Source organism: Haliaeetus albicilla, chromosome 12, assembly GCF_947461875.1.
Source record: "Haliaeetus albicilla chromosome 12, bHalAlb1.1, whole genome shotgun sequence".
Lineage (NCBI taxonomy): Eukaryota > Metazoa > Chordata > Aves > Accipitriformes > Accipitridae > Haliaeetus > Haliaeetus albicilla.
The window spans coordinates 29,139,978-29,162,820 of NC_091494.1; the positions used below are offsets into that span (position 1 = coordinate 29,139,978).

A 22,843-nucleotide genomic window follows, 5' to 3' on the forward strand; every position below is an offset into this window, starting at 1 on the left:
ACTTCTGCTGTCATTTCCAGCAGGGCCATGCTCTGGGGCTGTTGTGCCATCCTGCCAGGACGGTCGACCCAGTGCCACAGCTCACAGCAGAAACGCACTCACTGCCTACAGGCAGAAACAGGTCCCAGGAGTCAGTATGGCACCAGGGTGGGAGGCAGCCACCCGCGGCTCTTTTCCAGGTGGAACTGGAAGCGCACTGACAAAGCAGCCAGTGATGCTCCCTCCTGAAAGGCTCCGAGAGGAACTTGCGAGGCACTCAAGCCGCAGCGTGTCCTCAAGTGAAGGGCAGGAAGCAGCTGCCTATCTCTTCCAGCCCCCAGAGCCCCAAGATGTGGCCCTTTGAGATGTGGCCCAGCCCCGCAGAAGAGGCACGGGTTGCCCACAGCAGTCTCCACGGGGGAAGCCGCCAGCAGGAACCAGCCACGAGGGAAACTCCCCGAATGGGACGACCTGCCTGTCGTGGCTTAACCCTAGCCGGCAACTGAGCACCACGCAGCCGCTCCCTCACCTCCCTCACAGTGGCATGGGGGAGAGAATCAGAAGGGTAAAAGTGAGAAAACTCGTGGGCTGAGATAAAGGCAGTTTAATAGGTAAAGCAAAAGCCGTGCACGCAGGCAAAGCAAAACAAGGGATTCCTTCACTACTTCCCATCGGCAGGCGGGTGTTCCGCCTCCATCTCCAGGAAAGCAGGGCTCCACCACGCGTAACGGTTACTTGGGAAGACAAACGCCATCACTCCGAACGCCCCCCCCTTCCTTCTTCTTCCCCCAGCTTTGTATGCTGAGCATGACGTCATATGGTCTGGATTATCCCTTTTGTCAGTTGGGGTCAGCTGTCCCAGCTGTGTCTCCTCCCACCTTCTTGTGCGCCCCCAGCCTACTCGCTGGTGGGGTGGTGTGAGAAGCAGAAAAGGCCTTGACTCTGTAGAAGCACTGCTCAGCAGTAACGAAAGCATCTCAGCAGTATCAACGCTGTTTTCAGCACAAATCCAAAACGTAGCCCCATACTAGCTACTATGGAGAAAATTAACTCTATCCCAGCCAAAACCAGCACACTGCCCTACGGCTGCTCTGTTCCCGGATGGTGCACTAATGGAGGAGCGCTCAAACTACTGATGTGCTCCAGCACGTGCCAAAGGCCGCGGTGGGTGAGGGGAGAAGTTGAGTACAGCCTTGCTGTTCGTCCCTCCCTGCTCTCCCTTCTGGCAATTGAGAGGCCATGCAAAGAGGAGCAGACGCCAGGACAGACACTCTGCTCCTCACGTAGCCTCCTTTGCCACCAGACAGGAGCATGACACAGCCCGTCACACCTCCGCTACAGCAGGCAGTGAGTACCATTGCTGGGCTGCTCTCCTCCTTGGCCTGCCACCCTGCCCCGCTGCTGGATGCGGGAAGGGTGGCGAGGCATTCCTCTGCCGCATGAGGAGCCTGGCATTTGCTGTGCCTGAGCAAAGCTGAGGCAGCGGGAGAGGGCACATGCATCCACCTGCCTCAGCAGGCATGTGGTAACACCTGAGGGCAGGAAGCGGACAGCACAGGCCCATCCTTGCTCCGCAAGATGCCTTCTGCTTTGAACTGCAGCCACAAGAGGACATGTCCTTCCCAGGGCTGGCAAGGCAACCGAAAGTGAAGAGCACCCTCAGTCAAATGCCTGTGAGTTTACTCCTCAGCCACTTTGACCTTGAACCCTTGGGGCTGACTACCCACTTTGGGAATGACAGTTTTGAGAATGAGAACTGACAGATTTCCATAGAACAAGATTTCCGCGCGCCCCCCCGCCCCCCCCGCCCCCTCCCCTTCCCATTTTTTCCTTTGTTTTGGGGCCACCACAGAGCTACCGGGCCACCTCTAGGAATGGTCCCAGTGCCCCCACCCCTTCACACAGCGGCGCTTCTCTCCATCTCACAGAGGGTCCTTCCTTGGCCTTCACCTTCCAACCGCCTCTGGGCTTCTGAGTCCCCTCCTTTCCGTCTCCCTCGGCCAGACAAGCATCCAGCTGGGGCTTGGCTGATTGCTGAGCCCTTCCATGGCCCTGCGGGGCCTTGTGTTTCTCAGGGTCAGCCTCAGCCCTTCAACAGGAGACCCACGCGAGTGGCCTTCATCAGGAGTGCTCCACAGCCGAAGGCCTGACTGAGAGTGGTAGTCACGTTCCCCAGCAAGGATGTGCACAACCCACACACAGGCCCTGGAGCTACTGAAACCCTTTCCTGGCAACTGGCATGGGACCTCAAATGACCGTTGCTTTGAGGAGCCAGCATCTAATGCATCACTGTGCTCTCGCCCAATAGGGAAATGCAAGCCAGACCTTTCAGATGAAAGAGACAAGCTCTTCATCTCCTGGCTGCGCTCTGCAAGCCTCAAATTGCTGTTGGTCAATGTGCTTCACACAGAAGGCGTGTTCCAGCTCTCCTGAGGCGCTGGCTCACCATATAAAAAGCCTGTGCCACTCCAGGCCCTTCCATCCAAATCTCTTCCCTTGCTCTCCGCGGTGAACTTGGTAAGTCTGAACTCACTCCTTCTCCTCCTGCTGGCAGGATTTCTGTCACGGGGACTGCTTCCCTTCTGTGCGTGGTCCTTCTGATATGTGGTCCAGGCTTGAAAACACATTGTGCTTCCCTCTTCCGGGAGGTGAGTTGGTGAGGGAAGAGGGGGGGCTTCAGTCCCTTCCGAGAGGGACTGGGCTCTTTTGTAGCAGCGGCTCTGCTGAAGCCTGAGGCTGAACGACCAGTACCATCTAACCGGTCGTCAGGTACTTCCTCCCCCAACGACAGTGCAGCGACATGCCTCGGTCACCCTTGGCGTGGAAAGGAACTTTGCAGGGAGATCCGGCCCTACGCAGGCACTGCCCGTTTTCAGGGGAGCCAAGCTGGGCGTCCGGAAGGGCCCAACAGCTAATGCCCTCTGCTCCCTCCCGGTCTTACAGGGTCGCCTCCCTCCGCGAGACATGTCGTGCTACAGCTCCTGCCTGCCAGCCGCCTGCGGCCCAACCCCGCTCGCCAACAGCTGCAACGAGCCGTGCGTCATCCGGTGCGCCGACTCCAGCGTCGCGATCCAGCCCTCGCCAGTCCTGGTGACGCTGCCGGGCCCAATCCTCAGCTCCTTCCCTCAGAGCACAGCTGTGGGATCCACCGCGTCGGCTGCCGTGGGGAGCTCTCTCAGCGCTGGCAGTGTGCCCATCGCTTCTGGGGGCTCCCTGGGGCTGGGGGGCTTTGGGTGGTCCGGTCTGGGCCGTGGGCTCTGTGGGCCTCTGGGACGGGGCAATCTCTTATGCTGAAGCCCGTGGATTGCCTGCCCGTGGCCGAGCGCCAGGAGCCTTGAGGAAAGCCCTGGAGCCAGCCCTGAGAGCGTGGCCGTGGTCTGCAGAGGAGCCGAGCTCCCGCTTCTCCGCCCGCGCTGGGAGGAAGGGGCCTGCGCTGGCCTTCCGTCTCTTCCAAGGAAGCCTCTCCCTTTCCCCCTCTTGCTCTGCTTTACCTCATGCTCCCCATGAAATACCTCCTCCTTCCTTCCGTAGCAACGGGTCTAGGTGATCACGATAGATGACTGCCAGAGCCTTGAAGGGGAACTGGAAGAGAAGCATCCCTGCCGTGGAGGTTTTCCTTCAGATGGCAGCACTCCTCTGAGCTTTACTCAGCCTCCCAAATGCTCTCGTCTTTTCCTTTCTCCTTTGATTTTCTCATTAAAGACACTGGGCATCAGCTTTGCAAGGGAGTCGTGTTTCATTCTCCCCTCTTCTCCGGTCCCAGCCAGCTGAGCATCCAAAAGAGTTCCTCCCTTGGTAAAACGACGGTTTTCTCCCTAGTTCCTGGGTTTGAGAGGGCCTCGTCTTTTGCCCCTGACATCCCATAGCAATGGAGACAAGGCCGGTTTGGGGCGAGAGCTCTTGTGGAAGGAGCCCCATTACCCATCGGGACACCTCGAAAGCCACAAAACAAAGTATGAGGGAAGCCCAAGTTTTCATGGAATCGTAGAATCGCCCCGACTGGTAGGAACCTCAACAGATCATCTGGTCCAACCTTTTGTGGGAAAGGGAGCCTAGATGAGATTACCCAGCCCCCTGTCCAATCGCATCTCGAAAACCTTCAGTCTTGGGGACTCCACCATGTCTCTGGGGAGGTCGTTGCGGTGAATGATTGTTCTCACTGTAAAAAAAGTCTTTCTTATATCGAGGCGAAGCCTCTGCCGGTTGCTCCCTGTCCTCTCTATGTGTCTCGCTGTCAAGAGAGAGTCTCCGTCGTCTTTGTAGTGGCCTTTAAGTACTGGAAAACTGTGATGAGTGCAGGAAAAGAGCACCACAGGACAGCACGAGGCTCAGTATGGGATGTATACTTGGATTTGTGTGTGTGCGTGCCTCCTGGGAGGCATGCTCAGCCTCGCTGCTGGCTGGGCCTGGGGGCGTGGAGCTGTGGCAGCCTGAGCTCTGCTGGGCTCCTGGGTTCAGCAGCCACTGAAGAGAAAGGGATCCTTCTGGGCTGTCCAAACCACCAAGCTCATCTGTCGATGAGAAAGAGTTCTGCTCTTCTTCTCTTCCCTGAGGCTGGCCAGGTGAGATTGAGGTGCCCATGAAGAAGCTGACCCCTCCGCAGCAGGCAGCCCCTTTCTCATCTCCCCCAGGCTCTGCCTCTGGATTCAGAGGCTGGCAGTGGCCCCCTTTGCCTGGCTCACAGGCCTTAGGGATACGCGAGGCTGGCGGCGGGGTGGGGTCAGCAGCATTCTGAGCTCTGAGCCCCTTGGCCAAACCCCAGTCTCTTCTTCTCGTATCATGTTTGCATGCTGACGCGTGCGGGCACGCTGCTCACAGGTGCTGGTCAGCAGGAGCCACGAGGCATCCTTGGAAGTGCAAACCTACTGGGAAGGGCACCCAGAGGAGAGCAGGGTGGGGAGAGCAAGAAGCCCACGGTCGTGGGGAAGAGATATCCGAAGGAAATTGGGAGAGGGAGGCAGGTGGCCAGGGAGGCAGAAGTGCAAATGTGTGTAAGGGAGGGGAGGTCGTGTGGGCAGGAAGAGGCTCCAGCCAGCTCTGTGCCTTTCACAACCACGCTGGATCGTCCCTGTTCCTCCGACCCCTGCCAAGTCGCTCCTGACCACCCGGGACAGCACATCCCTTGGTGGCATGGCTGGCTGCTGGCTACCCCTGCCTGCACACGGGTCTTCCCTGCAGATCCCTGCTTTGTCACAGAACCGGTTAAGGGCTTGGCGGGTCTGAAATAGGAGGGGAGGCTGCGAGAGCTGGGATTCTTCCCACACCTGACGGAAGGGAATGAAGAGGGAGCCAGACTCTTCTCACTAGTACCAACTGGCAGCGCAAGAGTCAATGGGCACAAATTAAAACACGTGAAATTCCATCGCAAGGCAGGAAACCACTTTCTTACCGTGAGGGTGGTCAAACAGTGGACCAGGTTGCCCAGAGAGGTTGTGGAGTCTCCATCCTTGGAGATACTCAAAACCCACCCCGACTATGTCCCAAGCAACCAGCTCAAGTTGACGTTGCTGGAGCAGTTGGCTTGGACTAAAGGATCTCAGGAGGTCCCTTGCAACCCCAACGATTCTGAGAGTCTGTGAACGGATAAGAGCAATGTCTCCCATAGCAAAATACCTTACCTGAAATGTTCTGTGACTGGAAGTGCTTGACGCCTATTTTGTTTTTCGTTCCCATGGCTGGTTGAGCCTTACCGAAGGCAAGGTAAACAACATCCACCGCTCTTCCCTTCCCCACCAAGCTAGTCACCTCACTGTAGAAGGCTACCAGCTTGGTTAAGCGTGACTTCTCCTTTGTAAATCCATGCTTGCTACTCCCAACCACCTTCCTGTGCTACCTATGTTTGGAAACTACTTCCAAGATGTTTTGCTCTATCGTCTTCCCAGGGACTGCGGAGAGGCTGACCATCCTGTGAGTTCCCTGGATCTTCGTCCTCTCCCTTCTTGTTCCTCTTGCCTATGTGGAGACAGAAGAGGTTGAGGTGTGTCCTGAGCCACTTCAAACCCTTGCAAGTTTCTTTGCAGGCCACTCTCATCTCAAAACAAAGGCTTACTTGGGGGCACACATCGAGCTGCTCACACTCAGAAACTCTGACCATTGTTGGGCTGACCGACGAGGATGGGATTCGAACCCATGCGTGCAGAGCACAATGGATTAGCAGTCCATCGCCTTCACCACTCGGCCACCTCGTCAGCATGCTGCTGCCGATCCTGCCACTGCTGCCGCTGCTCCTGCTGCTGCTTCTCCTCCTGCTCCTGCTCCTGCTCCTGCTCCTACTCCTGCCGCTGCCGCTGCCACTGCTCCTGATCTTGCTGTTCCTGCTCCTGCTCCTGCTCCTGACACCTACACCTTTTTAACCTGCTTCTTGACATGGCAGAGAAGGAGCCAGCCTCCAGCTTTTGCCTTTTGGGACTGGTCCACTCTCCCGACAGCTGGGCTCAGCTCCAGGGACCTTTCGGAAATAGGTCTCAGCATTCACAGCAGAAAATGACTGAACGGCGGAGCCCCACGCTCTTTCCCGGGAAGGAACACGGGAGAGTGACCCCGGAGCGGCTCAGCGCCTCCAAAGGACTCGAGCCTGGCTTTGAGATTGATTTGTCACCAGCCACGTTCCCCTCGCACTCTGGAAGGATACCACCAGCTCATACGGACAGGAGTCATTCACGCTCGACTGGTGGACTTTTCACCAGGACAGAGCATGTGCTGTCAGGCTTGGCTGTGGTGCCTCTGTGCTGTTCCCCCTGGCGCTCACCCAGGATCTCGTCACAGGCTGCTTCTCTCCCAGCACAGCTAACAGTCAGGAACGAAGAGGGAGCTGAGGGGCACCGGCCCCACTGCACACAACTCCTCTTCTTACCTGCCAGAGCTCCGGTGCTGCAGAGAGTTGAAACCACTGCACTGGTCCCCTGAGCCCAAGCCTCTCTGTGCCTTGAAGGTCAGACCTTGAGCTGGGGGAAACGGTGCAGAGGCCAGGCTTGCTGCCCCTGGTGGATAACAGAAAGGTGGGTAGGGGGTTGCGCACCGTGGGATGGACACCGATGGCAGGGCCCTGCGATCCTCTCTTTCTGCTCCGCCCGGTTAATTCCTGTCCTGGACAAAAGGGAGCAGTGCACAGCCCTGGGGGGCTGGGACCAGAACCACTTGCACCCTGGTCGCTCCGAGTAGTTTCCCCAGCCCGAGCCCGCCCCATGGGCCTGTAATGGCAGAGATATGTGGACAAGGAGGACCGTCAGATTCAACATTGCCGCCGGGGCAGGAGCCCACAGCAGGAGGGGGGACTGGCCTGGGAAACACAGTGCTCTGCCGACCTCCTTCCCCAGACTGATGGCACTCCCTGTTGTGGATGTGAAAAATTCCTGGGATTCGCTTTCTGAGTTCTTAACAAAGACGTTCCTGACAAAGTAGCCAGCGCCACCATTGGCTCTCATTCATCCAGCAGTCTGCTGAGTCCCTGCCGTAACCAATGCAGCACAGGGAGATTCAACAGAAAATTCGGGCTTCCCTCATACTTTGTTTTGTGGCTTTCGAGGTGTCCCGATGGGTAATGGGGCTCCTTCCACAAGAGCTCTCGCCCCAAACCGGCCTTGTCTCCATTGCTATGGGATGTCAGGGGCAAAAGACGAGGCCCTCTCAAACCCAGGAACTAGGGAGAAAACCGTCGTTTTACCAAGGGAGGAACTCTTTTGGATGCTCAGCTGGCTGGGACCGGAGAAGAGGGGAGAATGAAACACGACTCCCTTGCAAAGCTGATGCCCAGTGTCTTTAATGAGAAAATCAAAGGAGAAAGGAAAAGACGAGAGCATTTGGGAGGCTGAGTAAAGCTCAGAGGAGTGCTGCCATCTGAAGGAAAACCTCCACGGCAGGGATGCTTCTCTTCCAGTTCCCCTTCAAGGCTCTGGCAGTCATCTATCGTGATCACCTAGACCCGTTGCTACGGAAGGAAGGAGGAGGTATTTCATGGGGAGCATGAGGTAAAGCAGAGCAAGAGGGGGAAAGGGAGAGGCTTCCTTGGAAGAGACGGAAGGCCAGCGCAGGCCCCTTCCTCCCAGCGCGGGCGGAGAAGCGGGAGCTCGGCTCCTCTGCAGACCACGGCCACGCTCTCAGGGCTGGCTCCAGGGCTTTCCTCGAGGCTCCTGGCGCTCGGCCACGGGCAGGCAATCCACGGGCTTCAGCATAAGAGATTGCCCCGTCCCAGAGGCCCACAGAGCCCACGGCCCAGACCGGACCACCCAAAGCCCCCCAGCCCCAGGGAGCCCCCAGAAGCGATGGGCACACTGCCAGCGCTGAGAGAGCTCCCCACGGCAGCCGACGCGGTGGATCCCACAGCTGTGCTCTGAGGGAAGGAGCTGAGGATTGGGCCCGGCAGCGTCACCAGGACTGGCGAGGGCTGGATCGCGACGCTGGAGTCGGCGCACCGGATGACGCACGGCTCGTTGCAGCTGTTGGCGAGCGGGGTTGGGCCGCAGGCGGCTGGCAGGCAGGAGCTGTAGCACGACATGTCTCGCGGAGGGAGGCGACCCTGTAAGACCGGGAGGGAGCAGAGGGCATTAGCTGTTGGGCCCTTCCGGACGCCCAGCTTGGCTCCCCTGAAAACGGGCAGTGCCTGCGTAGGGCCGGATCTCCCTGCAAAGTTCCTTTCCACGCCAAGGGTGACCGAGGCATGTCGCTGCACTGTCGTTGGGGGAGGAAGTACCTGACGACCGGTTAGATGGTACTGGTCGTTCAGCCTCAGGCTTCAGCAGAGCCGCTGCTACAAAAGAGCCCAGTCCCTCTCGGAAGGGACTGAAGCCCCCCCTCTTCCCTCACCAACTCACCTCCCGGAAGAGGGAAGCACAATGTGTTTTCAAGCCTGGACCACATATCAGAAGGACCACGCACAGAAGGGAAGCAGTCCCCGTGACAGAAATCCTGCCAGCAGGAGGAGAAGGAGTGAGTTCAGACTTACCAAGTTCACCGCGGAGAGCAAGGGAAGAGATTTGGATGGAAGGGCCTGGAGTGGCACAGGCTTTTTATATGGTGAGCCAGCGCCTCAGGAGAGCTGGAACACGCCTTCTGTGTGAAGCACATTGACCAACAGCAATTTGAGGCTTGCAGAGCGCAGCCAGGAGATGAAGAGCTTGTCTCTTTCATCTGAAAGGTCTGGCTTGCATTTCCCTATTGGGCGAGAGCACAGTGATGCATTAGATGCTGGCTCCTCAAAGCAACGGTCATTTGAGGTCCCATGCCAGTTGCCAGGAAAGGGTTTCAGTAGCTCCAGGGCCTGTGTGTGGGTTGTGCACATCCTTGCTGGGGAACGTGACTACCACTCTCAGTCAGGCCTTCGGCTGTGGAGCACTCCTGATGAAGGCCACTCGCGTGGGTCTCCTGTTGAAGGGCTGAGGCTGACCCTGAGAAACACAAGGCCCCGCAGGGCCATGGAAGGGCTCAGCAATCAGCCAAGCCCCAGCTGGATGCTTGTCTGGCCGAGGGAGACGGAAAGGAGGGGACTCAGAAGCCCAGAGGCGGTTGGAAGGTGAAGGCCAAGGAAGGACCCTCTGTGAGATGGAGAGAAGCGCCGCTGTGTGAAGGGGTGGGGGCACTGGGACCATTCCTAGAGGTGGCCCGGTAGCTCTGTGGTGGCCCCAAAACAAAGGAAAAAATGGGAAGGGGAGGGGGCGGGGGGGGCGGGGGGGCGCGCGGAAATCTTGTTCTATGGAAATCTGTCAGTTCTCATTCTCAAAACTGTCATTCCCAAAGTGGGTAGTCAGCCCCAAGGGTTCAAGGTCAAAGTGGCTGAGGAGTAAACTCACAGGCATTTGACTGAGGGTGCTCTTCACTTTCGGTTGCCTTGCCAGCCCTGGGAAGGACATGTCCTCTTGTGGCTGCAGTTCAAAGCAGAAGGCATCTTGCGGAGCAAGGATGGGCCTGTGCTGTCCGCTTCCTGCCCTCAGGTGTTACCACATGCCTGCTGAGGCAGGTGGATGCATGTGCCCTCTCCCGCTGCCTCAGCTTTGCTCAGGCACAGCAAATGCCAGGCTCCTCATGCGGCAGAGGAATGCCTCGCCACCCTTCCCGCATCCAGCAGCGGGGCAGGGTGGCAGGCCAAGGAGGAGAGCAGCCCAGCAATGGTACTCACTGCCTGCTGTAGCGGAGGTGTGACGGGCTGTGTCATGCTCCTGTCTGGTGGCAAAGGAGGCTACGTGAGGAGCAGAGTGTCTGTCCTGGCGTCTGCTCCTCTTTGCATGGCCTCTCAATTGCCAGAAGGGAGAGCAGGGAGGGACGAACAGCAAGGCTGTACTCAACTTCTCCCCTCACCCACCGCGGCCTTTGGCACGTGCTGGAGCACATCAGTAGTTTGAGCGCTCCTCCATTAGTGCACCATCCGGGAACAGAGCAGCCGTAGGGCAGTGTGCTGGTTTTGGCTGGGATAGAGTTAATTTTCTCCATAGTAGCTAGTATGGGGCTACGTTTTGGATTTGTGCTGAAAACAGCGTTGATACTGCTGAGATGCTTTCGTTACTGCTGAGCAGTGCTTCTACAGAGTCAAGGCCTTTTCTGCTTCTCACACCACCCCACCAGCGAGTAGGCTGGGGGCGCACAAGAAGGTGGGAGGAGACACAGCTGGGACAGCTGACCCCAACTGACAAAAGGGATAATCCAGACCATATGACGTCATGCTCAGCATACAAAGCTGGGGGAAGAAGAAGGAAGGGGGGGGCGTTCGGAGTGATGGCGTTTGTCTTCCCAAGTAACCGTTACGCGTGGTGGAGCCCTGCTTTCCTGGAGATGGAGGCGGAACACCCGCCTGCCGATGGGAAGTAGTGAAGGAATCCCTTGTTTTGCTTTGCCTGCGTGCACGGCTTTTGCTTTACCTATTAAACTGCCTTTATCTCAGCCCACGAGTTTTCTCACTTTTACCCTTCTGATTCTCTCCCCCATGCCACTGTGAGGGAGGTGAGGGAGCGGCTGCGTGGTGCTCAGTTGCCGGCTAGGGTTAAGCCACGACAGGCAGGTCGTCCCATTCGGGGAGTTTCCCTCGTGGCTGGTTCCTGCTGGCGGCTTCCCCCGTGGAGACTGCTGTGGGCAACCCGTGCCTCTTCTGCGGGGCTGGGCCACATCTCAAAGGGCCACATCTTGGGGCTCTGGGGGCTGGAAGAGATAGGCAGCTGCTTCCTGCCCTTCACTTGAGGACACGCTGCGGCTTGAGTGCCTCGCAAGTTCCTCTCGGAGCCTTTCAGGAGGGAGCATCACTGGCTGCTTTGTCAGTGCGCTTCCAGTTCCACCTGGAAAAGAGCCGCGGGTGGCTGCCTCCCACCCTGGTGCCATACTGACTCCTGGGACCTGTTTCTGCCTGTAGGCAGCGAGTGCGTTTCTGCTGTGAGCTGTGGCACTGGGTCGACCGTCCTGGCAGGATGGCACAACAGCCCCAGAGCATGGCCCTGCTGGAAATGACAGCAGAAGTGAGACAGAGCCACCAATCCTCTGCAGGAGAAAACAACAATCCCCTCCCAAGACCCTTCCCCAAACAGCACGGCCGCCCGGGTGAGAGCGTGGCCCACCTTCCCGAGCAGCGTGGGTAGTCAGAGGCCCTTTCCAGGCAGCTCTCAGGGCTGGCGACACGTGCCTGGCCTTTGAGCTCCCCCCCCAACCTTCCCAGACCGACTGGCCCGGTCTCCTCTATGTCTCGTAGGGCAGCAGGGAGCACCACCTGGTGCCACTCAGTGGCTGCAGCCTCAGTCCGGTGGTCTGTCACACCGGTCCGTCAAAAAAGCAGGCTCCGCAGGCCCTGGACACATAGGGGCGTCAACTTTCCTCAATTTGGTCTGTGCTCCAGAATTGTCCGGGAGTGGGAACGTCAGGGCACGTCCATGATGTCCTCCTTTGGCTGCAGTTTCACCGAGGAGCATGACAGGATGTCAAGGAGTCACCAAGCGGTTGCGCAAGATGCTAACAGCCATGGTGACAACACTGTACAGAAAGCTGCATTTCTGCAGGAATGCGGACATGAGGTTGCGCCTAGGGTCCTCTGCACGTCTGAATCCATTTCCCCCAGAGCCCCTCCTGCCAGTGCATGGATGATTCGCACCGAGGTGGAGCTGAGGTCTCTCATAGTGCCTCGGCACTTTTTGGTGACTCACAGGTGACTCCGAGGTGGTCTGCTGGTGCCACCTTGCAATTAAATGTGCCAATCCGTCCCTGAGCCGGGAAAAACAAGCCAGACCCTCTGGGTCAGTGACCTGAACGAGCACCCAGCAACGATGCAAAGATGAGTGTTGTTTGGGAAGACTGCGCCGAAGCAAACAGGTCCACTTGGTGATGGCTCACTTTCAGGCATGAGTCAGCAGGCTCCTTCATTGCTCTCCAGGGCCACGTTGAGCCGTTGCTTCTCCTCAGGAGAGTAATGAGTAAAGTCCTGGCAGGCGAGGCAAGGGCTGTGCAGTTCCCAAAGAAAACACTCTGGCCTTTCCTGACCGAAGATGACAGCTCAGCTGCTGGGCTCCCTTTGCACGGCTGGCAAGTGTGTGCATCACCGAGGCCCGGGGGGGGAGCAGAGATCTGCCGCCGAGTACCCTCATCCACTCCAGCAATGGCCTCAGCGTCCCCATCCCTGCACACAACGGGGTTTCTCTCCAGACTGCAGGAGGGCCTTGTTTGACCACCACCTTCCAGTCACCCCGCGGATCTGAGTCTCCTCCGTTCTCTGTCCCTCAGCGGAGCAGCCATCCTGCAGAGGCTTGACTGAGCGCTGAGCCGCTCCATAGCCTGCAGGCACTGGTGTTGCTCCGGGTCAGCCTCAGCCCATCAAAGAGAGACCCTTCTGAGTGGCCTTCAGGCGTGCTCCACAGGCAAAGTCCTAAGTGAGTGGTGGCCGTGTTCCCCAGGAAGGGCAGGACGTGCACAACACCTACTCGTGGCCTGAATCTGCTGCTGGAATGAGGCCTCAAACGAGCCTTGGTCTGGGGAAGAAACATAATTGCTATCAACAAAATCACTTCGGTGCTACCCAGGATGAAAGGGGAGCCAAGCATTTCAGGCAAAGGAGGCATGTCTTTCATCTACCAGCAGAGCTTTGAGAAGCCAAAATTGCTGTTTCTCAACATGCTTCATGTTTGTGTCATTTTTCAGCTCCCCTGGGGCTCTGGCCCGCTGTATAAAAGTGTGCCCAACTCCCAGCTCCCCTATCCTCTCCTCGTGCCTTCCTCTGCTCTGGGAAGTTGGTAAGTCTCAGTTCATTTTGCCTCTCGTCTCCTCGGTTGGCAGGACAGATTTTGTGGAGAGGGCTGCATGCATTTTGCCTCCCTTGTCCTCGGTGAATGGTCTAGGATGTGAAACAGGGCATGGGTTGGTTTCTTTGCCAGCAGCGGTTCTTTCCAAGGCTCAGGACGTACGGCCAGCACTCTCTAACCAATGACTGGGCACTTCCTCTGCCATCCGCAGTTCGGCAATGCTCCCTTTGCACTATTGGCCTGACGAGGAGCTTCCTCAGGAGAGCTAGTCCCACCATAGACGTCTTCTTCCGTAGTGGCTGCTGTCTTCAGGAGCCCTGTTGCGTTTTACTCGGACATGTCCCCTCCTGAGAGAAGTGGGCGAGAGGAGCCTGACCTGACAAGAGTAGGGGTCTCGAGGGCGGGGAGGGGGGAGAAGGAGACCTGTTTGTCTGAGTGAACACATTGATGCTGGTACAAGGGCTGATGATCAGGAGGTACACAGCCTGACGCCAAGAGGAGGGGGAGCCTCTTGGTCTGCAGTAGGAAATCTTTCCCTGACTAAGGCCATGGCATCAAGGCTATGCTCAACCCACCTGAAAAACCTGGCATCCAGTTCCGCATACTGGGAGGGGGCTTACTGAGGGCTCTCTCTGGAGCGCCTTCCCTACCAAGCCTTCAAGGCTGAGCAGAAGGACTGTTGTGAAATAGCCTCACAGCCTGCAGACGTACCCTTGGTAATGGAGCAACCGGAGGTAGCAGGGTGCCTCCAATGCGTCAGGCATGCCTGGGAGTGGCAAGGCCGGCTGAGGTATAGGCTGCGAAGGAGCTTGACTTGGACGGGAGGAGCTTCCTTGCGTTTGGACGGACCCTCTCGGATCACCCTTCAATTACAAACAAATGCCCACTGCAGGCCCACCAAAAGGCCCAGAACCCCCCTCTCCGCAGACACTGGAGGTCCATCAACTCTTGGGCCATGCCACTGCTTCCACCTTTGAGAATGATTACCAAGTGGGACCCTGCATTTCATGGGGGTGTTGCAAGTAACTCTGGCCACGTTAGCCCAGGTCCCTGTGGGTGAGACATCCCAGGCGGCTGAGAGAAGAGGTCTTCAGATAGGGCAGGGTGTGACCAGGCAGCGGGGAGGTTAAGGCGGTGGAGAGGAGGGTGCGTTGTGGTGTTCGGCCAAGAGCACAGCAGGGCACCATTGTGAGCCCTGCTGCTGGACACAGCTTTCTTGACTCGTGCCCCATCCCAAATCTCTCTCCGCTGAGCGCCCAGGCGCTGCCCGTTTTCAGGGGAGCCAAGCTGGGCGTCCGGAAGGGCCCAACAGCTAATGCCCTCTGCTCCCTCCCGGTCTTACAGGGTCGCCTCCCTCCGCGAGACATGTCGTGCTACAGCTCCTGCCTGCCAGCCGCCTGCGGCCCAACCCCGCTCGCCAACAGCTGCAACGAGCCGTGCGTCATCCGGTGCGCCGACTCCAGCGTCGCGATCCAGCCCTCGCCAGTCCTGGTGACGCTGCCGGGCCCAATCCTCAGCTCCTTCCCTCAGAGCACAGCTGTGGGATCCACCGCGTCGGCTGCCGTGGGGAGCTCTCTCAGCGCTGGCAGTGTGCCCATCGCTTCTGGGGGCTCCCTGGGGCTGGGGGGCTTTGGGTGGTCCGGTCTGGGCCGTGGGCTCTGTGGGCCTCTGGGACGGGGCAATCTCTTATGCTGAAGCCCGTGGATTGCCTGCCCGTGGCCGAGCGCCAGGAGCCTCGAGGAAAGCCCTGGAGCCAGCCCTGAGAGCGTGGCCGTGGTCTGCAGAGGAGCCGAGCTCCCGCTTCTCCGCCCGCGCTGGGAGGAAGGGGCCTGCGCTGGCCTTCCGTCTCTTCCAAGGAAGCCTCTCCCTTTCCCCCTCTTGCTCTGCTTTACCTCATGCTCCCCATGAAATACCTCCTCCTTCCTTCCGTAGCAACGGGTCTAGGTGATCACGATAGATGACTGCCAGAGCCTTGAAGGGGAACTGGAAGAGAAGCATCCCTGCCGTGGAGGTTTTCCTTCAGATGGCAGCACTCCTCTGAGCTTTACTCAGCCTCCCAAATGCTCTCGTCTTTTCCTTTCTCCTTTGATTTTCTCATTAAAGACACTGGGCATCAGCTTTGCAAGGGAGTCGTGTTTCATTCTCCCCTCTTCTCCGGTCCCAGCCAGCTGAGCATCCAAAAGAGTTCCTCCCTTGGTAAAACGACGGTTTTCTCCCTAGTTCCTGGGTTTGAGAGGGCCTCGTCTTTTGCCCCTGACATCCCATAGCAATGGAGACAAGGCCGGTTTGGGGCGAGAGCTCTTGTGGAAGGAGCCCCATTACCCATCGGGACACCTCGAAAGCCACAAAACAAAGTATGAGGGAAGCCCAAGTTTTCATGGAATCGTAGAATCGCCCCGACTGGTAGGAACCTCAACAGATCATCTGGTCCAACCTTTTGTGGGAAAGGGAGCCTAGATGAGATTACCCAGCCCCCTGTCCAATCGCATCTCGAAAACCTTCAGTCTTGGGGACTCCACCACGTCTCTGGGGAGGTCGTTGCGGTGAATGATTGTTCTCACTGTAAAAAAAGTCTTTCTTATATCGAGGCGAAGCCTCTGCCGGTTGCTCCCTGTCCTCTCTATGTGTCTCGCTGTCAAGAGAGAGTCTCCGTCGTCTTTGTAGTGGCCTTTAAGTACTGGAAAACTGTGATGAGTGCAGGAAAAGAGCACCACAGGACAGCACGAGGCTCAGTATGGGATGTATACATGGATTTGTGTGTGTGCGTGCCTCCTGGGAGGCATGCTCAGCCTCGCTGCTGGCTGGGCCTGGGGGCGTGGAGCTGTGGCAGCCTGAGCTCTGCTGGGCTCCTGGGTTCAGCAGCCACTGAAGAGAAAGGGATCCTTCTGGGCTGTCCAAACCACCAAGCTCATCTGTCGATGAGAAAGAGTTCTGCTCTTCTTCTCTTCCCTGAGGCTGGCCAGGTGAGATTGAGGTGCCCATGAAGAAGCTGACCCCTCCGCAGCAGGCAGCCCCTTTCTCATCTCCCCCAGGCTCTGCCTCTGGATTCAGAGGCTGGCAGTGGCCCCCTTTGCCTGGCTCACAGGCCTTAGGGATACGCGAGGCTGGCGGCGGGGTGGGGTCAGCAGCATTCTGAGCTCTGAGCCCCTTGGCCAAACCCCAGTCTCTTCTTCTCGTATCATGTTTGCATGCTGACGCGTGCGGGCACGCTGCTCACAGGTGCTGGTCAGCAGGAGCCACGAGGCATCCTTGGAAGTGCAAACCTACTGGGAAGGGCACCCAGAGGAGAGCAGGGTGGGGAGAGCAAGAAGCCCACGGTCGTGGGGAAGAGATATCCGAAGGAAATTGGGAGAGGGAGGCAGGTGGCCAGGGAGGCAGAAGTGCAAATGTGTGTAAGGGAGGGGAGGTCGTGTGGGCAGGAAGAGGCTCCAGCCAGCTCTGTGCCTTTCACAACCACGCTGGATCGTCCCTGTTCCTCCGACCCCTGCCAAGTCGCTCCTGACCACCTGGGACAGCACATCCCTTGGTGGCATGGCTGGCTGCCTGCACACGGGTCTTCCCTGCAGATCCCTGCTTTGTCACAGAACCGGTTAAGGGCTTGGCGGGTCTGAAATAGGAGGGGAGGCTGCGAGAGCTGGGATTCTTCCCACACCTGACGGAAGGGAATGAAGAGGGAGCCAGACTCTTCTCACTAGTACCAACTGGCAGCGCAAGAGTCAATGGGCACAAATTAAAACACGTGAAATTCCATCGCAAGGCAGGAAACCACTTTCTTACCGTGAGGGTGGTCAAACAGTGGACCAGGTTGCCCAGAGAGGTTGTGGAGTCTCCATCCTTGGAGATACTCAAAACCCACCCCGACTATGTCCCAAGCAACCAGCTCAAGTTGACGTTGCTGGAGCAGTTGGCTTGGACTAAAGGATCTCAGGAGGTCCCTTGCAACCCCAACGATTCTGAGAGTCTGTGAACGGATAAGAGCAATGTCTCCCATAGCAAAATACCTTACCTGAAATGTTCTGTGACTGGAAGTGCTTGACGCCTATTTTGTTTTTCGTTCCCATGGCTGGTTGAGCCTTACCGAAGGCAAGGTAAACAACATCCACCGCTCTTCCCTTCCCCACCAAGCTAGTCACCTCACTGTAGAAGGCTACCAGCTTGGTTAAGCGTGACTTCTCCTTTGTAAATCCATGCTTGCTACTCCCAACCACCTTCCTGTGCTACCTATGTTTGGAAACTACTTCCAAGATGTTTTGCTCTATCGTCTTCCCAGGGACTGCGGAGAGGCTGACCATCCTGTGAGTTCCCTGGATCTTCGTCCTCTCCCTTCTTGTTCCTCTTGCCTATGTGGAGACAGAAGAGGTTGAGGTGTGTCCTGAGCCACTTCAAACCCTTGCAAGTTTCTTTGCAGGCCACTCTCATCTCAAAACAAAGGCTTACTTGGGGGCACACATCGAGCTGCTCACACTCAGAAACTCTGACCATTGTTGGGCTGACCGACGAGGATGGGATTCGAACCCATGCGTGCAGAGCACAATGGATTAGCAGTCCATCGCCTTCACCACTCGGCCACCTCGTCAGCATGCTGCTGCCGATCCTGCCACTGCTGCCGCTGCTCCTGCTGCTGCTTCTCCTCCTGCTCCTGCTCCTGCTCCTGCTCCTACTCCTGCCGCTGCTGCTGCCACTGCTCCTGATCTTGCTGTTCCTGCTCCTGCTCCTGCTCCTGACACCTACACCTTTTTAACCTGCTTCTTGACATGGCAGAGAAGGAGCCAGCCTCCAGCTTTTGCCTTTTGGGACTGGTCCACTCTCCCGACAGCTGGGCTCAGCTCCAGGGACCTTTCGGAAATAGGTCTCAGCATTCACAGCAGAAAATGACTGACCGGCGGAGCCCCACGCTCCTTCCCGGGAAGGAACACGGGAGAGTGACCCCGGAGCGGCTCAGCGCCTCCAAAGGACTCGAGCCTGGCTTTGAGATTGATTTGTCACCAGCCACGTTCCCCTCGCACTCTGGAAGGATACCACCAGCTCATACGGACAGGAGTCATTCACGCTCGACTGGTGGACTTTTCACCAGGACAGAGCATGTGCCGTCAGGCTTGGCTGTGGTGCCTCTGTGCTGTTCCCCCTGGCGCTCACCCAGGATCTCGTCACAGGCTGCTTCTCTCCCAGCACAGCTAACAGTCAGGAACGAAGAGGGAGCTGAGGGGCACCGGCCCCACTGCACACAACTCCTCTTCTTACCTGCCAGAGCTCCGGTGCTGCAGAGAGTTGAAACCACTGCACTGGTCCCCTGAGCCCAAGCCTCTCTGTGCCTTGAAGGTCAGACCTTGAGCTGGGGGAAACGGTGCAGAGGCCAGGCTTGCTGCCCCTGGTGGATAACAGAAAGGTGGGTAGGGGGTTGCGCACCGTGGGATGGACACCGATGGCAGGGCCCTGCGATCCTCTCTTTCTGCTCCGCCCGGTTAATTCCTGTCCTGGACAAAAGGGAGCAGTGCACAGCCCTGGGGGGCTGGGACCAGAACCACTTGCACCCTGGTCGCTCCGAGTAGTTTCCCCAGCCCGAGCCCGCCCCATGGGCCTGTAATGGCAGAGATATGTGGACAAGGAGGACCGTCAGATTCAACATTGCCGCCGGGGCAGGAGCCCACAGCAGGAGGGGGGACTGGCCTGGGAAACACAGTGCTCTGCCGACCTCCTTCCCCAGACTGATGGCACTCCCTGTTGTGGATGTGAAAAATTCCTGGGATTCGCTTTCTGAGTTCTTAACAAAGACGTTCCTGACAAAGTAGCCAGCGCCACCATTGGCTCTCATTCATCCAGCAGTCTGCTGAGTCCCTGCCGTAACCAATGCAGCACAGGGAGATTCAACAGAAAATTCGGGCTTCCCTCATACTTTGTTTTGTGGCTTTCGAGGTGTCCCGATGGGTAATGGGGCTCCTTCCACAAGAGCTCTCGCCCCAAACCGGCCTTGTCTCCATTGCTATGGGATGTCAGGGGCAAAAGACGAGGCCCTCTCAAACCCAGGAACTAGGGAGAAAACCGTCGTTTTACCAAGGGAGGAACTCTTTTGGATGCTCAGCTGGCTGGGACCGGAGAAGAGGGGAGAATGAAACACGACTCCCTTGCAAAGCTGATGCCCAGTGTCTTTAATGAGAAAATCAAAGGAGAAAGGAAAAGACGAGAGCATTTGGGAGGCTGAGTAAAGCTCAGAGGAGTGCTGCCATCTGAAGGAAAACCTCCACGGCAGGGATGCTTCTCTTCCAGTTCCCCTTCAAGGCTCTGGCAGTCATCTATCGTGATCACCTAGACCCGTTGCTACGGAAGGAAGGAGGAGGTATTTCATGGGGAGCATGAGGTAAAGCAGAGCAAGAGGGGGAAAGGGAGAGGCTTCCTTGGAAGAGACGGAAGGCCAGCGCAGGCCCCTTCCTCCCAGCGCGGGCGGAGAAGCGGGAGCTCGGCTCCTCTGCAGACCACGGCCACGCTCTCAGGGCTGGCTCCAGGGCTTTCCTCGAGGCTCCTGGCGCTCGGCCACGGGCAGGCAATCCACGGGCTTCAGCATAAGAGATTGCCCCGTCCCAGAGGCCCACAGAGCCCACGGCCCAGACCGGACCACCCAAAGCCCCCCAGCCCCAGGGAGCCCCCAGAAGCGATGGGCACACTGCCAGCGCTGAGAGAGCTCCCCACGGCAGCCGACGCGGTGGATCCCACAGCTGTGCTCTGAGGGAAGGAGCTGAGGATTGGGCCCGGCAGCGTCACCAGGACTGGCGAGGGCTGGATCGCGACGCTGGAGTCGGCGCACCGGATGACGCACGGCTCGTTGCAGCTGTTGGCGAGCGGGGTTGGGCCGCAGGCGGCTGGCAGGCAGGAGCTGTAGCACGACATGTCTCGCGGAGGGAGGCGACCCTGTAAGACCGGGAGGGAGCAGAGGGCATTAGCTGTTGGGCCCTTCCGGACGCCCAGCTTGGCTCCCCTGAAAACGGGCAGTGCCTGCGTAGGGCCAGATCTCCCTGCAAAGTTCCTTTCCACGCCAAGGGTGACCGAGGCATGTCGCTGCACTGTCGTTGGGGGAGGAAGTACCTGACGACCGGTTAGATGGTACTGGTCGTTCAGCCTCAGGCTTCAGCAGAGCCGCTGCTACAAAAGAGCCCAGTCCCTCTCGGAAGGGACTGAAGCCCCCCCTCTTCCCTCACCAACTCACCTCCCGGAAGAGGGAAGCACAATGTGTTTTCAAGCCTGGACCACATATCAGAAGGACCACGCACAGAAGGGAAGCAGTCCCCGTGACAGAAATCCTGCCAGCAGGAGGAGAAGGAGTGAGTTCAGACTTACCAAGTTCACCGCGGAGAGCAAGGGAAGAGATTTGGATGGAAGGGCCTGGAGTGGCACAGGCTTTTTATATGGTGAGCCAGCGCCTCAGGAGAGCTGGAACACGCCTTCTGTGTGAAGCACATTGACCAACAGCAATTTGAGGCTTGCAGAGCGCAGCCAGGAGATGAAGAGCTTGTCTCTTTCATCTGAAAGGTCTGGCTTGCATTTCCCTATTGGGCGAGAGCACAGTGATGCATTAGATGCTGGCTCCTCAAAGCAACGGTCATTTGAGGTCCCATGCCAGTTGCCAGGAAAGGGTTTCAGTAGCTCCAGGGCCTGTGTGTGGGTTGTGCACATCCTTGCTGGGGAACGTGACTACCACTCTCAGTCAGGCCTTCGGCTGTGGAGCACTCCTGATGAAGGCCACTCGCGTGGGTCTCCTGTTGAAGGGCTGAGGCTGACCCTGAGAAACACAAGGCCCCGCAGGGCCATGGAAGGGCTCAGCAATCAGCCAAGCCCCAGCTGGATGCTTGTCTGGCCGAGGGAGACGGAAAGGAGGGGACTCAGAAGCCCAGAGGCGGTTGGAAGGTGAAGGCCAAGGAAGGACCCTCTGTGAGATGGAGAGAAGCGCCGCTGTGTGAAGGGGTGGGGGCACTGGGACCATTCCTAGAGGTGGCCCGGTAGCTCTGTGGTGGCCCCAAAACAAAGGAAAAAATGGGAAGGGGAGGGGGCGGGGGGGCGCGCGGAAATCTTGTTCTATGGAAATCTGTCAGTTCTCATTCTCAAAACTGTCATTCCCAAAGTGGGTAGTCAGCCCCAAGGGTTCAAGGTCAAAGTGGCTGAGGAGTAAACTCACAGGCATTTGACTGAGGGTGCTCTTCACTTTCGGTTGCCTTGCCAGCCCTGGGAAGGACATGTCCTCTTGTGGCTGCAGTTCAAAGCAGAAGGCATCTTGCGGAGCAAGGATGGGCCTGTGCTGTCCGCTTCCTGCCCTCAGGTGTTACCACATGCCTGCTGAGGCAGGTGGATGCATGTGCCCTCTCCCGCTGCCTCAGCTTTGCTCAGGCACAGCAAATGCCAGGCTCCTCATGCGGCAGAGGAATGCCTCGCCACCCTTCCCGCATCCAGCAGCGGGGCAGGGTGGCAGGCCAAGGAGGAGAGCAGCCCAGCAATGGTACTCACTGCCTGCTGTAGCGGAGGTGTGACGGGCTGTGTCATGCTCCTGTCTGGTGGCAAAGGAGGCTACGTGAGGAGCAGAGTGTCTGTCCTGGCGTCTGCTCCTCTTTGCATGGCCTCTCAATTGCCAGAAGGGAGAGCAGGGAGGGACGAACAGCAAGGCTGTACTCAACTTCTCCCCTCACCCACCGCGGCCTTTGGCACGTGCTGGAGCACATCAGTAGTTTGAGCGCTCCTCCATTAGTGCACCATCCGGGAACAGAGCAGCCGTAGGGCAGTGTGCTGGTTTTGGCTGGGATAGAGTTAATTTTCTCCATAGTAGCTAGTATGGGGCTACGTTTTGGATTTGTGCTGAAAACAGCGTTGATACTGCTGAGATGCTTTCGTTACTGCTGAGCAGTGCTTCTACAGAGTCAAGGCCTTTTCTGCTTCTCACACCACCCCACCAGCGAGTAGGCTGGGGGCGCACAAGAAGGTGGGAGGAGACACAGCTGGGACAGCTGACCCCAACTGACAAAAGGGATAATCCAGACCATATGACGTCATGCTCAGCATACAAAGCTGGGGGAAGAAGAAGGAAGGGGGGGGCGTTCGGAGTGATGGCGTTTGTCTTCCCAAGTAACCGTTACGCGTGGTGGAGCCCTGCTTTCCTGGAGATGGAGGCGGAACACCCGCCTGCCGATGGGAAGTAGTGAAGGAATCCCTTGTTTTGCTTTGCCTGCGTGCACGGCTTTTGCTTTACCTATTAAACTGCCTTTATCTCAGCCCACGAGTTTTCTCACTTTTACCCTTCTGATTCTCTCCCCCATGCCACTGTGAGGGAGGTGAGGGAGCGGCTGCGTGGTGCTCAGTTGCCGGCTAGGGTTAAGCCACGACAGGCAGGTCGTCCCATTCGGGGAGTTTCCCTCGTGGCTGGTTCCTGCTGGCGGCTTCCCCCGTGGAGACTGCTGTGGGCAACCCGTGCCTCTTCTGCGGGGCTGGGCCACATCTCAAAGGGCCACATCTTGGGGCTCTGGGGGCTGGAAGAGATAGGCAGCTGCTTCCTGCCCTTCACTTGAGGACACGCTGCGGCTTGAGTGCCTCGCAAGTTCCTCTCGGAGCCTTTCAGGAGGGAGCATCACTGGCTGCTTTGTCAGTGCGCTTCCAGTTCCACCTGGAAAAGAGCCGCGGGTGGCTGC

The 22,843-nt window shown here is 57.9% G+C and overlaps 2 non-coding genes across 2 annotated transcripts; both read right to left on the reverse strand.

The window, feature by feature from the left end:
• Nucleotides 1-6,085: 6,085 nt before the first annotated feature.
• On the reverse strand, nucleotides 6,086-6,167 carry TRNAS-GCU (transfer RNA serine (anticodon GCU)). The gene has a single exon. It is a non-coding gene; the product is annotated as a tRNA-Ser (tRNA).
• Nucleotides 6,168-17,675: 11,508 nt separating this feature from the next.
• On the reverse strand, nucleotides 17,676-17,757 carry TRNAS-GCU (transfer RNA serine (anticodon GCU)). The gene has a single exon. It is a non-coding gene; the product is annotated as a tRNA-Ser (tRNA).
• Nucleotides 17,758-22,843: the final 5,086 nt, after the last annotated feature.